We start from the raw sequence: 16,465 nt of genomic DNA on the forward strand, positions 1-16,465 counted from the left end.
CCAAGAAAGTATGTTCAACACCCCCACTTGTATTACCTTGACCTGGCAATATTAGACAATACATTTAGACAATTAAAAATAATGGAAAAGTGAAGATAAAATTATATTTTATGCAGATAAAAGGGTTATATAGCTAGAAATCTCAAGAAGATCATCTGCAAATAACCAGTAAAGTCACTGGTTAAATTTTTTACATACAAAAGTCATTGCTTTTCTGTATATGCTTGACAACTATTTGGAAAGTATAGTGGAAGTTAAAAAGATCTGTTTTATGCTTTGAGCAAAATGATTAAACATCTAGAATAATATAAACAGGAAATGCATAAGAGCTGTTAAAGGAAATGTGGGGATGCAAAATAAGACAAATCTCTACCCGTGTTCATAAAGAGAAAGACAATATTTTAAGATGCAAAGTTGTTCTAAATTGATTAATAAATGGAATATAATCTCAGGGTGGATCTTCAGTATCGAGGGGAAATAGACATGCAAATTCTCAAGTGCACATGGAGGAGATATTATTGATATTACGGGAAAATTAGAAAAAAAAAGAGATAGAGAAGAAGGTGTGGCATTGCCAGATAGTCATTATAAATAACATTAATTAAAGCCACTGGATACTTGCATTAAAAGAAAGAAAGATCGGATATATGTATAAATGTTGATGTACGATAAAGGGAGTAGTAGTTCAGGTCAGTAAGGAAAATCTGGATTGTTTAATAATGTTGGACTTTTGATCAATCACCTAGGAAGAAAAAGTTAAATCTCTTAGAACAAGTTCAAAGTTGATCGGATTTTTAAACATAAGTCTATAAAAGAAAAGCCTAGAAGGAAAAAAAAATAAATTTCACTGTATAAAAGAATTTAAATGTGAGCACAAAACCCCAAAAACTCTAAACAAAGGTAAAGTAAAAAAAATAACATGTGATGAGGGTTAGTAACCACTGTCCCAGTAAGGGGATCTTGAGCTGCCCCCTGTCCTTCCACCTATGCAGATGCTGTGAGTGGGGGCTCATCTCCATGACTGACATTCAGAACTCGGCTCCACCCCATTTTCTTGGGCTTACAGGTGTTAGGAGGAGATGTACGCAGCTAGGGACCAAAGGCTTGGGGTCAGTACCAGCGTCCTCACCCTTGCTTGCCAGTCACTCTTCCACTGTGGGATACGATGCTGTGAGTCAGGTGCCCCAGGAAGCACAGTGCACTTGGTAGAGATGAAGTGAGGTGCCACGTAGTGAGCCTGCAGGCACTGACAGAGTTCAAGCAGCTTCTGAGCACTGACACATTATCTCTTAATGTAGTAACTGCCAGGCCCCATTTGACTCTTTCCTTCCCACAAAGTGGGTCCTCTCTCTTCTTGGGAAACTTCTGGCGATCAGCTCTCAGCTCCTGTGTCTCACATATGCATCTTACACTGTCTCCTGCCCACTTCCCCCAATGCCCAACCTTATTATTTTTTTCTTTTTTTTTTCTTTTTTTTTTTCGTCTTTTGTCTGTTTTGTTTTTTGTTTTTTCAGTATGTGGAGGTTCCCAGGCTAAGGGTCCAATCAGAGCTACAGCCACTGGCCTAAGCCACAGCCACATCAACGTGGGATCCAAGCCATGTCTTCAACCTACACCACAGATCACGGCAACACCAGATCCTTAACCCACTGAGGGAGGCCAGGGATTGAACCCGCAACTTCATGGTTCCTAGTCAGATTCGTTTCCACTGTGCCACGGCGGGAACTCCTTATTTTTTTTTCTTTTCAGGGCTAGGGGTCAAGTCAAAGCCACAGCTGCTAGCCTACACCACAGCCACAGCAACTGCCAGATCTGAGCCACATCTGTGACCTACACTGCAGCTTGTGGCAACGCCAGATCCTTAACCTACCAAATAAGTCCAGGGATCAAACAAACCCACATCCTCATGGATACTAGTCAGGTTCTTAACGTGCTGAGTCACAACAGGAGCACCGCACTCATAACCTTTTAAGCTTTTCTGAAAGATCGATTTCCCTCTTGCTCTCTTGTTCCGACAAGATACTGGACCAAAAGCAATGGGAAAATGAGGCCCATTTTTCTAAAAGGCACCCTTATCAGAAGTGGGGGAAATACTTGCTTTATATCTTTGCAGTGCAGGAAAAAAGAGGGGGAGGGAGTAATGAACTTATAGATTAAAGCAACCTGAATACTAATATTCTACCACAAATATTTGCACAATTTGATATAACAAGAGAGACTTTCCTTAACCTACATAATTAGGTAATATATTTCCTTACCCTAGTAAATATAGGAAAAGATATACAATACATTCAAAGGTAGGTAAATGTACATGAAAACAACAAAAGTTTTTTCAAAAAAAACTTTTTGTTGATCAAGTTTAAAGGAAAAGACACTATTATACACATGCTTTGTATAGACATGTAAATTTGTACAAACTGGAAAGCAATCTGGCTGTATCTATCCAAATTTAGAATTCACACACCCTTGGATGAGCCGTATCATTTCTAGGAATGTAACCCAAATTATTTTCCATTTGGGCAAAAACACATGTCTGGAAATGACCAAAATATCCGTCATTGAAATAACTAGTTACGTGAATTATAGAACATCCGTAGGATGATAAACCATGGAGCCATTAAAAAGAACACATGCTATGCTATCAAATAATATAATTTATATCTGGAATCTTAAAAAAATGATACAAATTAACTTGTTACCAAACAGAAACAGATTCACAGACTTAGAAAAAAAAAAACCCAACACCTTAAGGTTTCCAAAAGTCAAGGGGCTGGGTAGGGATGAATTAGGAAGGAGTTTGGGATTAACAGGTACAAACTACTACATATAAAGTAGAACCAACAAGGACCTATTGTATAGCACACAGAACTATACTCGATACATTGGAATAATATATCTTGGAAAAAAATCAGAAATATACATATAGATAAAATTGAATCACTTTGCTGCTCACCTGAAATGAACACAACATTGTAATAAATTTTATTTAAAAAATTTTTTTGAAGAATACATGATCCAGTAATCCAACTCCTGGGCATATATCCAGGCAAAACTACAATTCAAAAAAATACATACACGCCTATGTTCATTGCAGCACCATTCACAATAGCCAAGACATGGAAATAACCCAAATGTCCATCAACAGACGAATGGGTCAAGCAGAGGGGGTACATGTACACAATGGAATACTACTCAGCCATTTAACAAGAATGAAATAATGCCAATTACATGAATATGGATACAACTAGAGATTATCATATTAAGTGAAGTCAGTCAGAAAGAGAAGGACAAATACTATAAGGTAGCACTTATAGGTGGAGTTTAAAATATGGCACAAATGAACCTACCTACAGAACAGAAACAGAATCACAGGCATGGAGAGCAGTCTTGTGGTTGCTAAGGGAGTGGGATAGACTAGAAGTTTGGAGTTAGTAGATGAAAACTATTACATTTAGAATGAATAAGCAGTGAGGTCCTACTGTGTAGCACAGGGAATAATATCCAATCTCCTGGGATAGACCATGATGGAAAACAACATATTAACAAAAGAATCAGAGTTCCCTTCATGTCTCAGTGGTTAACAAACCCGACTAGAATCCATGAAGATGCGGGTTCCAGCCCTGGCCATGCTCAGTGGGTTGGGGATCCAGAGTTGCCGGGATCTGTGGTGTAGGTCACAGACTCAGCTTGGATCCCACGTTGCTGTGGCTGTGGTGTAGGCCGGCAGCTATAGCTGTGATTTGACCCCTAGCCTGGGAACTTCCATATGCCTTAGGTACAGCCCTAGAAGATAAAAAAAAAAAAAAAACGAATGTGTTTGTGGGTATGACTGAGTCACTTTGCTGTACAGCAGAAATTGGCATTGGCACAACATGGCACATCAACTATACTTTAACAAATAAATAAAAAGAAACAAAGAAAGAAAGAAAAAGAATAAATAAAAAGAACCTGTACTGAAATAGAAGCATCTACCACATGGGTTCTAAAAGGAGGCATGCTTCCATCATGTGTGTGTACAGTATTTCTGGGAGAGACGCTTCCTTCTTATGCAAGGGAGACTGATGATTGAAATTATGGTACAGAAGGAAGACTTCCTTTTCTCTGATAGCTCTTTTTAGTGTCTAAATGTGATAATATAGGTAGTTACCACTTTTTCAATGAAATAAAATTTTTAAATTTTTATAATTTTAAATTTTACATCAGGATTCCTGGTTGCAAGAGAGAACATAAAATATCATGAGTTTCCTGTTGTGATATAGAATGAGAAAACCTGTATCACCAATGATGTACCAGCCAAAGACATCTGAGTGGAATTTAATCAAGTCTTGGATTTCACTTCCAGTTTACAGGAAATACAGGTGATCTAAGAACAAGGTTAACCACATAAAAAGGAAGCAGTCAGGTGAATTTTATATGTGTATATAAATATGTATACACACACACACACACACATACACACACGCACACATATTTTGGTCTTTTTATGTCTGCACCCATGGCTAGGAGTCAGATTGGAGCTGCAGCTGCCGGCCCATGCCACAGCCACGCCAGATCCAAGTCATGTCTGTGACCTACTCCACAGCTGCTGGCAAAGCCAGACCCTTAACCCACTGAGTGAGGCCAGGGATCGAACCCACATCCTTGTGGATACTAGTCAGGCTCACTATCACTGAGCCACGATGGGAACTCCAGAATTATATATTCTTCAGGACAGCTGGCCTGGTCCATTCCACAGGACCACCGTGTGCTATATCAAACGCAAGGTTTTTGTGTGTAAAACAAACAAACGCAATGCATGGTCCCGCGCTGGATCCTAGTTTGAACAAACCTACTATAAAAGGTCTTTGGGGTACAAATTGGAAAAAATTTAATCTGGACTGTATGTGAAGGAATCAGAATTAATTTTTTCCTTTCTTTTCAGAGATGCCTATGAATTATTAAATGGGTACTAAAATGTTAAATTACTGTTTATAATTTACTTTAACATATAGAAATGAGAGTTTTTTCTTTCTTTCTTTCTTTTCTTTTTTTGTCTTTTGTCTTTTTGGGCCTGCACCCATGGCACATGGAGGTTCCCAGGCTAGGGGTCTAATCGGAGCTGTAGCTGCCGGCCCACGCCACAGCCACAGCAACGCCAGATCCAAGCCTCGTCTGCGACCTACACCACAGCTCACAGCAACGCCAGATTCTTAACCCACTGAACTAGGCCAGGGATTGAACCCCCACCTCAGGGTTTCTAGTCGGATTCATTTCTGCTGTGTCACGACAGGAACTCCAACAAGAGTTTTCTTAAAAAGCAAAATTCCTACAGGCTCTGATTTGGTATAGGGAAATTAAGAAAAGGTAAGTTTCTGTAAAGAGTGAAAAATGACCAGTGAAACTAAGAAGGACTGGTTTGAACTAGCTCTTTCTGGTTCCACAGCAGATATTTACTATCCTGGGGAGTTATCAGGAAGACTAGATGGCCCTTTGATAAACCCTGCTGTGCTGTGTGTAGAATCAGCAACGTAGACCAGCAAGCAAATAGCTGGCATGGAAACCATCATAAGGGATCAAAGAGATGTGCTGAAACCAAGGGGCGAAGTTCGAACTGGGAAAATAATGCTGCTTTGCCGTGCACACAGCCGCGATTTTGATACCCTTCAGCAAAATCAGCAAAGTTCAGCAACCCATGGTGGCATACAGCCAGCTGCCTTGAAGATGAGCAGATATTTTGTTTAATCAATAAGGAAAATGCTGGAGTTTCAGATGGGTGCAATTTTGCCTGACATCAGAGTTATTGTATTAGAGTCTTGAGGAAACTCACTGGGGCATCCCCACGGTAGCGTTGCTTGTACCCTGGCAGTCACATCTCATTTCATCCTGCTGTTTGGTCAGAACAGAAAGGAGAGAAGAGAAAATAGTGGGAAATAAATGTTATATTTTTCATGATATGGATTCATATGAGCTGGCCTCTTCAAACTGGTGAAACTGGAGAAGCGTTTTCCATATGATGTAACCACTTACCTTGAAGGGTCTATGCTCATTCATTTCTTCACTCACTCACTCATTCCTTCATTATTCAAATAACATGTTCCTAGTGCTTGGCTTCTGATAGTTACTGTACTCTTCCTATGTGCATCCACAGTACACTACATTTATCATGAATAAGTACAATGTAGGTTTTTTTTTGGGGGGGGGGCGGTTTGGGGGCTACACCTGCAACATATGGAAGTTCCCAGGCTAGGGGTCAAATCGGAGCTGAAGCTGCCGGCCACAGCCACAGCCACTCCATATCTGAGCCATGTCTGTAACCTATACCACAGCTCATGGCAACACTGGATCCTTTAACCCACTGAGAGAGGCTAGGGATCACATCCTCGTGGATACTAGTTGGTTTCTTAACCCACTGAGCCACAAGAGTGTCTCCACAATGTAATTCTAATACTCCCTTGATCATCCCTATTTATTTGCCTGTCCCCTACTAGTGGGAACAGAGAAAATGTCTTGTTCATTGGTGTATTCCCATTATGGAACTCAAAAAAATGTGTTGAAAGAATGAATGGGTAGGTGAGTAAATGCACAGACCATGCTAGGATCAAAGGATGCAAAGATGAAGAAGCCTCTGTCTCATGAATTGTGGAATTCTCTTGCAGAAGATATTTTGAGGAACGAGTGCATGACAGACTGTCACCAGATTGTGTTGGTTTGAAGAAGCTGAAATTGGGGAGATTGGTGCAAGAAAATGGGGGGGCGGGTATCAAGAAGTGGAATGACTCAAGGAGCAACCCTAGGAAGGTCCCAGCTGGAGTAGATGGAGGAAGTGTCAGAGTGAAGGAGGAAGTTGCCACTCAGGGTCATAAGCAATGGAAAAGCGTGCACCTTAAAAATATATCTTCGGAGTTCCCGTCATGGCTCAGTGGTTAACAAATCCGACTAGGAACCATGAGGTTGAGGGTTTGATCCCTGGCCTTGCTCAGTGGGTTAAGGACCCGGCGTTGCTGTGAGCCGTGGTGTAGGTCGCAGAGGCGGCTTGGATCCCGCGTTGCTGTGGCTCTGGTGTAGACCAGCGGCTACAGCTCCGATTAGACCCCTAGCCTGGGAACCTCCATATGCCACGGAAGCGGCCCAAGAAATGGCAAAAAAAAAAAAAAAATGTGTCATTGCCTTTTAAAATAGGGAAACCATTTTGAAGTCGAAAAAGAAGTAAAGCCCACATGGCCATTTCAGTTCTTTCTCTAGAAGATGAGATACACTATTCCAAACCACTTTCAGTAACAGCAAAGTGATAAATGTGTTTCTGATTAGGAGGTTAGGAAATATTGGTTCATGGAGTTGCCGTTGTGTCTTGGCAGTAAAAGAACCTTACTGGTATCCATGAGGATGCGGATTCGATCCCTGGCCTTGCTCAGTGGGTTAAGGATCCGTCGTTGTTGTGAGCTGTGGTGTAGGTCGCAGATGCAGCTTGGATCTGGCATTGCTGTGGCTGTGGTGGAGGCCGGCAGCTACAGTTCTGGTTCAGCCCCTAGTCTGGGAACTTCATGTGGCACAGGTGCAGCCCTAAAAAGAAACAAACAAAAGAAAAGAAACATTGGTTCCCTGTTCATGAAAGCTGAGCTTCTTTCCATGCTGAAGAAGCCTTACAAGTTGCTCTGATGAACATATACCTATGTGTTCTGATTTCAGGGGTAATAAATACCCACGGAGGCTCCCCTCTAAATAGTCAGACAATGGGACACCAGCATCAAATGCTCTTACTGGCATGTGGAATCTTAAAAAAGGACACAATGAACTTCTTTGCAGAACAGATACTGACTCACAGATTTGAAAAACTTATGGTTTCCAAAGGAGAGATGTTGGGGGGTGTGGGGGGATGCACTGAAGGTTTGGGATGGAAATGCTGTAAAATTTGGTTGTGATGATTGTTGTACACCTATAAATGTAATAAAATTCATAAGGTAATAAAAATGCATAGATGAAAGTACTTATTTCTCTTACCTACTTGCTCATTCATTCATTCTCTTCAACAAATATTTATTAAGGTTGTTATGAGCCAGGCACTGTTTTCAGTACTTGGACTACACAGAGTGATCAACCAGCCAGGGACCCCAGGACAAACCCAGTGCTGGCACTGAAAGCCTTGGATACCTTGGAGAAGATTGATCCAGAAAGGTCAAAACCCAAGGCAGTCAGGTTGCCCTACGTGTTCAAGAAACAGCCAAGGGACCAGGGCTGCTGGGGACACAGCAAAGAGAAGAGAGTCACAGGAGCTGAGATCCAAGAAGTTAGGGAAGTGAGATTATGTCAGGTCTCAGCAGTCTTAATAAGGATTTCAGCTTTTTCTCTGAGTTATAAGAGAAGACACTGGATGGTGGTTATTGTTTTTTTGTTTGTTTTATGGGTTTTTTTCTTTTTTTTTTCTTTTTTTTTTTTGGTCCTGCCCATGGCATATGGAAGTTCCCAGGCCAGGAATGGAACCTGCACCACAGCAGCAACCCTGTCTCCTGTAGTGACCACACCCGTACCTTAGCCCACTGCACCACAAGAGAACTCTGAAACTGGAGACTTTTGAAAGAAGAGAGAACAGGTCTGCTTTGGCTGTTGTGTTGAGAAGCCACAAAGTAGTAAGAGCAAGGAAAGAGATGTGTAGGATTTAAATCATCTTCTGGGATGTTCTGGTCCCTCTCAGCTATATCCAAGGAAACTGAGGGGAAGGTCCATTTAGGGGCTCAGTTTTATCTTTTTAAAAAGTGGGGGGGGGAGGGGAGTCTTTACTCTTTCCTAGTCTAATTGTGACTGTTGATTCTCAGTTTTACAATGAGACAGAAGAAGTTTTAAACGTGATAAATATAACCAGTGTTTCTTAAATTGAAACTCTCACGGTGATGCAAACTCACTTCCATAGAGTGATGGTGAGGATGTGTGGTCTGGTGCCGGACCGTCTGAGTTCAGATCTCACCTCTGCTGCTCACTAGTCATGTGTCCTTGAACAATGGCTTAACTTGGCAAAGCTCCTCGTTTTCTTTATCTGTAGCAATAAGAGCTGAACCTACTCTTAGAGTGGTTGGGATGATTCAATGAGTTTTTAATATGTGCCTGGAGCAGGGTAAGTATTCATTAATGTTAAGCATTATTATAAATATTCAGTCTCCCAGCAATAGATGCCCAGCTTTGAAAGAGATGTGAGCTTTCAGACACAGGGCTTGTGACTTAACAAATATCCAGGCTTTTCAGCTCTGAGCACAAGATTTGCTGAGTGAAGAAATAGCTATTACTAAAGCATCAGTCATATTATTTTATGGACTAATAAAAACTGAGTTTAGGAACAGATAGTTCTAAGGTATTTATTTATTTATTTATTGTCTTGGAAAGTAAATACTTGGATCCTGGACACATAAGAGATTATTTTAGAAATAAATTCTGTCAATCGGTGTTCTTGTATGCCAGCAACAGAACCTGCTCTACCAAGTTTAAGCTGAAAAGCCTTTATAAAAGTTTATTCAGGAGTTCCCGTCATGGCGCAGTGGTTAACGAATCTGACTAGGAACCATGAGGTTGCGGGTTCGGTCCCTGGCCTTGCTCAGTGGGTTAATGATCCGGCGTTGCCGTGAACTGTGGTGTAGGTTGCAGACGCGGCTCGGATCCTGCGTTGCTGTGGCTCTGGCGTAGGCCGGTGGCTACAGCTCCGATTCAACCCCTGGCCTGGGAACCTCCATATGCCGTGGGCGCGGCCCAAGAAATAGCAACAACAACAACAACAACAAAAACAACAAAAAAGAAAAAAAAAAGTTTATTCAGAAGTTCAAGGAACCTCCAGGAAGGCCAGAGTCAGGCTGATATGAATAAACAGCATTCAAACCAGTCCGTGGGTGACCGTACTGCTAACACCAGACACAGACTCCCCCTCCCCTTGTATCGCTGCTGTGTTGACCACACCCATTCCAGAAAAGGGTGCCACTCCATGCCTGCTTCTTCATACCCACTGCTTCCCACTGAGATCCTCAAGTCAGTGTTGTCGGAATAGCAGGGCCTCAGGCCCAGGCCTGCCCCATCCTAGCTGTCAGGCCAGCTGGGAAAGTGAGTCTGGGAGATTCTACCTTGGGAAGATAAGACTCCTAAAAAGAGAAATTACCACCAAATATAGGAAAATAATCAAAGATTGGTAGGCAGCCAGACAACACAACCACATAAACCAAGAGAAATCAAAATATTGATATTGATTTATTAATATCAATGTAGTAATTCAGGTGACTAGAAATGCCCTTACATTAGAATCTATTCTTGTGTGTGTGTGTGTGTCTTTTTAGGGCTGCACCCACAGACACATGGAGGTTCCCAGGCTAGGGGTCTAATTAGAGCTATAGCTGCCAGCCACAGCCACAGCCACAGCAATGTCAGATCTGAGCCGCATCTGTGACCTACAACACAGCTCATGGCATTGCCAGATCCTTAACCCACTGAGCGAGGCCAGGGATTGAACCCACAATCTCCTGGTTCCTTGTAGGATTTGTTTCTGCTGCGCCACGATGGGGACTCCTAAAATCTATTCTTATGTATGAACTATAGATCATTTTGAATGTGTAATTTAGGTTGTAAACCAAGATTGCAAATTGGAGATAATGATGAACATACAAACTAAAAAGAGGGGGGAAATTTATTTAAGTTTTCCATAATCTTTAATGAATGTAGGAATCTAATTTAAAATAGAATATTTACAGAATTCCCATCATGGCTCAACAGAAAGGAATCTGCCCAGTATCCATGAGAATGCAGGTTTGATCCCAGACCTCACTCAGTGGGTTAAGATGTGGTGTAGGTCCCAGATGCAGCTCGGATCCCGAGTTGCTGTGGCTGTGGTGTAGGCCAGTGATTACAGCTCCGATTCAGCCCCTAGCCTGGGAACCTCCACATGCTGCAGGTGCAGTCCTAAAAATATATAAAATAAAGTAGAGTATTTACATATAACTCTTAAACCTGCTCAATTTATTTTTTCAGATTTTCTTTCAAACAGAATACTGAAATAGAAACACAACATTGTACTTTTTTTAAAATGATTTTTATTTTTTCCACTTTGGCTGGTTTACAGTGTTCTGTCAATTTTCTACTGTACAGCAAAGTGACCCAGTCACACATACAAATATACACTCTTTTTCTCACATTATCCTCCATCATGCTCCATCATAAGTGACTAGATATAGTTTCCAGCGCTATACAGCAGGATCTCATTGCTTATCCATTCCAAAGGCAATATATACATCTATTAACCCCAGATTCCCAGTCCATCCTGTTCTCTCCCCCCTCCCCTTTGGCAACCACAAGTCTGTACTCCAAGTCCATGAGTTTCTTTTCTGTGGAAAATTTACTTGCGCCGTATATTAGATTCCAGATATGTGACATCATATGGTATCTGCCTTTCTCTTTCTGACTTACTTCACTTAGTATGAGAATCTCTAGTTCCATCCATGTTGCTGCAAATGGCATTATTTTGTTCTTTTTATGGCTGAGTAGTATGCCATTGTGTATATATACCACATCTTCTTAATCTAGTCATCTATTGATGGACATTTAGGTTGTTTCCTGGTCTTGGCTATTGTGAATAGTGCTGCAATGAACATGACGGTGCATGCGTCTTTTTCAAGGAAAGTTTTGTCTAGATATATGCCCAAGAGTGGGATTGCTGGGTCACAGAGTGGTTCTATATTTAGTTTTCTGAGGTACCTCCACACTGTTTTCCGTAGTGGTTGTACCAATTTACATTCCCACCAGCAGTGTAGGAGGGTTCCCTTTTCTCCACACCTTCTCCAGCATTTGTTATTTGTAGACTTTTTGGTGATGGCCATTCTGACTGGTGTGAGGTGGTACCTCGTAGTAGTTTTGGAAATATAACATTTTAGAGCCCAGGAGAATAGCTTTTCTGATTGCACACTATGGTTTTGATGAGAGCAAGCAGAGGCCCGGGGAAGTTTAATGATTTACTCAAGAGTCATTGTTGAAAAGAAATTTTGTGGAAAAGCCAAACAGTTTCATTGCTTTTTCCAGAATCCTTTTTCACAGCCTCCCACAATATAAAGAGTTGCTTTGATTGAAAGGGCCCAAAGAGTTCCCCTGTGCCTCAGTGGGTCAAGGACATGCATCGTTGCTATGCTCGGGTTCAATCCCTGGCCCTGGAACTTCCACATGGTGATGTAGGGTGAGGCTAAAAAGAAAAAAAAAGATGTGGTGCAAATCTTGGCTCCTTTCAACATCCATCCAGAAAGGCTGCTTGGACTCGCTGTATTCTTCTGGAGAGATTTATTCCTGCTTACTCTCAAAGATGCTATATTCCCAAAGCCTGAGACATGAAGAATGAGACCAATAACATCCATTTCCACAGAGGCTATAATGTAGAAGATACTGCTCCTTTTCTCCTGCTAAATCAAATAACTGAGCCTGGTTTCCCTACAAATCTTCTCCCTTTGTTGTGGCATTGTGACATTTATTTGACAAATAGTTATTGGATGTCTACTTTGTGTCAGGCACCAGGCTAGGTAGTAGCCTGCATCTATTCGCATCAGTGTTTTGGCATTAATTTGGAGAGCATGGACACTTGCTCCATCTAATTCATCTCCTCTTTACCATGTGGTGAAAAAAAACCATCAGCTGTTATCACCATGAAATAGCGAGCAGTTGTTAAAGTAAATAAATAGCCTTTGGACAACATGTTCTGACTCTTAAAAACATTTTAAGGAACAGAATAGAACATTTTAAGGAGGATATGATGGCGAAAATAAATTTCATTAATTAATTAGCTAATTAGTGTAACTAAAGGCACCGAGGCATATATCTCCATAAGCATCCCCACGAGATAATGGCAGAGGAGGATTAAGAGAGGAGAACAGCAAGAAGCGGGGTCCACCAAAGGACCAGTTAAAATTTTGTTTCTTCATACTGTGCCCATATGGTATCAATTGTCATAGGACAAACTACTTTTTATGTTGATGTGACCAAATGTTAGAGACTGGGGAGAGATAATGAAAAAATGAAATTAGATAAAGGGTAAAGACTTGTGTTCAAGTCCAATAAAAACTCCAGTAAAGATATGTATGATTTTCAAAAGTCACTAAATCACTCTAAGCCCCATTATCTTAAAAATAAACAAATATATGTATAACTGAATCACTTTGTTGTACAGCAGAAATTATCACAACAATATAAATCAACTGTCCTTCAGTAAAACTTTAAAAAATGAAGAGAAAAACAAACAAAAAGAGTCAGGAAAAAAGACAAACTAAGGAATGAGAAAAAGGTTTTGCAAATCATGCCCCTAAGGAGGGTTAATATCCAGGCAACATAAAGAACTCAACGATTTTTTAAAATCTGATTTAAAAATGGACAAAGAACTTCAATAGGTATTTGTCCAAAGAAGATATAAAAATGGCCAACAAGGATAGGAAAAGATGCTCGACATCACGAACATTCAGGGAAAAGCAACTCAACGCCACAATGAGGTATCAACCCACACCCTTTAGAAATAGCAAATATTGGTGAGGATGTGGTGAAATTGGAACCTTGTGCACTCTTGGATGGATGTAAAATGGTACAGCCACTACACAAAGAGTACGGTGGCTCCTTACAAAAGGAAAGATAGAATGGATGGAATGAAAGTCATGTTTTAAGGCAGGACAAGAAATTGTAGCATAACATACTCCCATATTGGGTCCTCCCTTACAAAAGGAAAGATAGAATGTGTGATGTATGTCTGCATTATGCACTAAGCAGACCTCCTCAAAGGTGAGAAAGCCTGTCAGTCTGTAAAGATCAACGTTTTTGTTGTTGGTTTTTTTTTCCTTCTGATGATGACAACAATGTAACTCCTTAACAGATGAATTTTTCCTTTCCTAATCTGGTAAGGGGTCATGGTGACCTGTTTGTTGCTCGCTTAGTTCAGGCTTATCTAGACTGTGTATCTTTGGTGAGCTTTATGCTAAATGTCAGTCCGTCACTTCGACCTATAATCCTTTGTCTCAAAAATGTGTATGACTGTACCTTTGACTTCTAAAAAGGAAAGAGTCCTCAGAGATTTCTGAAGACTGTCTGCTGGGTTATATAATCCTCAGATTGGCTTGAGTAAAATTCCCTATTTCACCTTGGGTTGACTACTGATTAATTTTTCTGTCAACAGAATTATCAGATGATTCCGTTTCTGAGTATATACCCAAAAATTGAAAGCGGGACCCAAAGTTTTATATATCTGTGTTCATAGCATCATTATACACAGTAACCAAAAAGCAGAGTAACCAAGTGTAAATCAGCAGAGGTGTGGATGAACAAAATGTAGTACATAAGTAGAGTGGCATATTTAGCCTCAACCTGTCCTTCCAAGAAGACAATGCCCATAGACATTCTGGATGATTTCAGGAGGCCCCACAGCAGAGGCAATGCAACCCCATGGGCTACAGTGAGCAAGCTTCTGAGAGCACCACACCTGTGCTTTACCCTGTCTCTGTCTCACTCTTCCCATGCTTCACTCTGACTTCCCAGAGTCACAACCAGATAAACTACCGGAAACCAAATGCAGTAACCCAGTTAAAAACACTACGAGCCTTAATTTTGTATTAATTTCTTTAACATTGTATTGCTTGACATTTTTTTAGATAGAAGCAGTTCTCAGTTGTATTCTGGAGTATCTTAACACATTTATAAGTATTTTGAGACTTGAAACACGTTTTCCTACCTTGGAAGGAGAGGGGGTTCCTAAGCCAAGACGAAGTTCCTACTCTGACGTGAAAAGGGAAGAGGGGGTCAGGGAAGGATTTTCCAGGCAAAAATGTGACCTGAATCTTAAAAGAAAAACCAAGAACACAAGGACAAGATGTACACCGTCTATGAAAGAACTACAGAGGGCAGCAGGCTCAGCTTCTCACCCAACTACAGAGGCTCATGGCTCTGGATGACTTTTCAGGGATGTCTAAAATTTGCGGGCTGGCTGGGATCAAAAGACTGAGTCTTCTCTCACCCCCAGAGATGCTAAAGGCAGATTGTGGGACACGCAAAGCAGAAAAGCAAAGGGAGGTAGCATTTATTTTATTTCAGAAAAAAAAATAAGGCTGGATGGGTGAAGCTATTTGGAGACTGAACTTCTCTAGGGCTTTTTGCTTTTTCTGTGGCATAGGACATATCTCCAGAACAGGCTGACCCAGCATGGGGTGAAGGTGAGGGAAAGGGACAGTCCTGCAAAGCAGCTATTGGAAGGGCAAAGAGAAGGAAGAGGGAAAGCTCCAAGCGATGGCCATGAGAAGAGTAGCAGAGCTCTTGTGGCCTGGCTGCGGTCACTGGGTGGGACCCATTCCTTTGTCAATCACTTGCCTCCTAATTTCCTTGGGCTAATTCAATAAGTATTTATGAGAGCCAGCCACTGCCCTATTTTCATCTAACAATTATTATTTACTTATATCCAGAAATTGATAATAGACTCTTAATTTGTTGAACACAGATGAAAAACAAGAACAAGAACAAAAAGTAGCATGTATTTAGAACTTCTATATTCCTGCACTTTCTATATATTATCCAACTTGGTGAGTAAACCAAATGCCTCCATTCATCCATGGCCAAAACCCTCCCTAGGCAACATGCAGAAATAAAACCTAAAGCCCAGCCTCAAAGGGTAAGAATGAAGTGATTTCAGGGTGATCTGTTGCTGCATTCATATTTGTCCTTCCAAAATTGGCTCTGGGCTCCCCATCTCAGAAAACTGGAAATGGAAGCCAGGCATTTCTCACTGTCTCCTATGTGGCTCCACTGGCTGCAGCCCCCACCAACTCTGCCTGACATATTTCTTTTGCCCTTGTCCTTCTATAATCTGGTCTCAACCTAGCAGCTAGAGTAGAGCTTCTAAAATGTAGGTTAGTTTAGTTGAACATGGGCTGGCCCAGGTGACTGGCTTCTGAAGAATAGAGACTAGAAAGGGAAAAATATTAACTTTCTAGTAGAGAAAACTGACAGACCCACCTGAACCAAGTGATCTGGTTAGGTGGACAGCATGTGGACAGCATGTGGACAGCATGTGGTCAGGTGGACAGCATGTGGTCCTGTTAAGATGTAATGAAAAGGGCATGTCACTCCTATAGTGTTTTTTCCCAAAAATCCATCCATCACGCCACTCCAATCATAAGGAAAATATCAGACAACTCTGGACTGATAGAAATTTTACAAAATACCTGATCAATAATCCTGAAGACTGGAGTTCCCACTGCAGTGCAATGGGTTAAGAATCCAACTGCAGCAACTCAGGATGCTGCAGTGGTGCAGGTTTGACCCCTGGCCTGGCACAGTTAAAGTATCTGGTGTTGCAGAAGCTGTGGTGTAGGTCGCAGCTGTGACTTGGATTCAATCCCTGGCCTAGGAACTTCCATATGCCATGGATGTGGCCATAAAAATTAATAATTATAATAATCCTCAATAATGTCAAGGTCATGAAAAACAAAGAAATCAGGAGAAATTGTCCAGA

The sequence above is a fragment of the Phacochoerus africanus genome, chromosome 4, assembly GCF_016906955.1.
Source record: "Phacochoerus africanus isolate WHEZ1 chromosome 4, ROS_Pafr_v1, whole genome shotgun sequence".
In the NCBI taxonomy this organism is placed as follows: domain Eukaryota; kingdom Metazoa; phylum Chordata; class Mammalia; order Artiodactyla; family Suidae; genus Phacochoerus; species Phacochoerus africanus.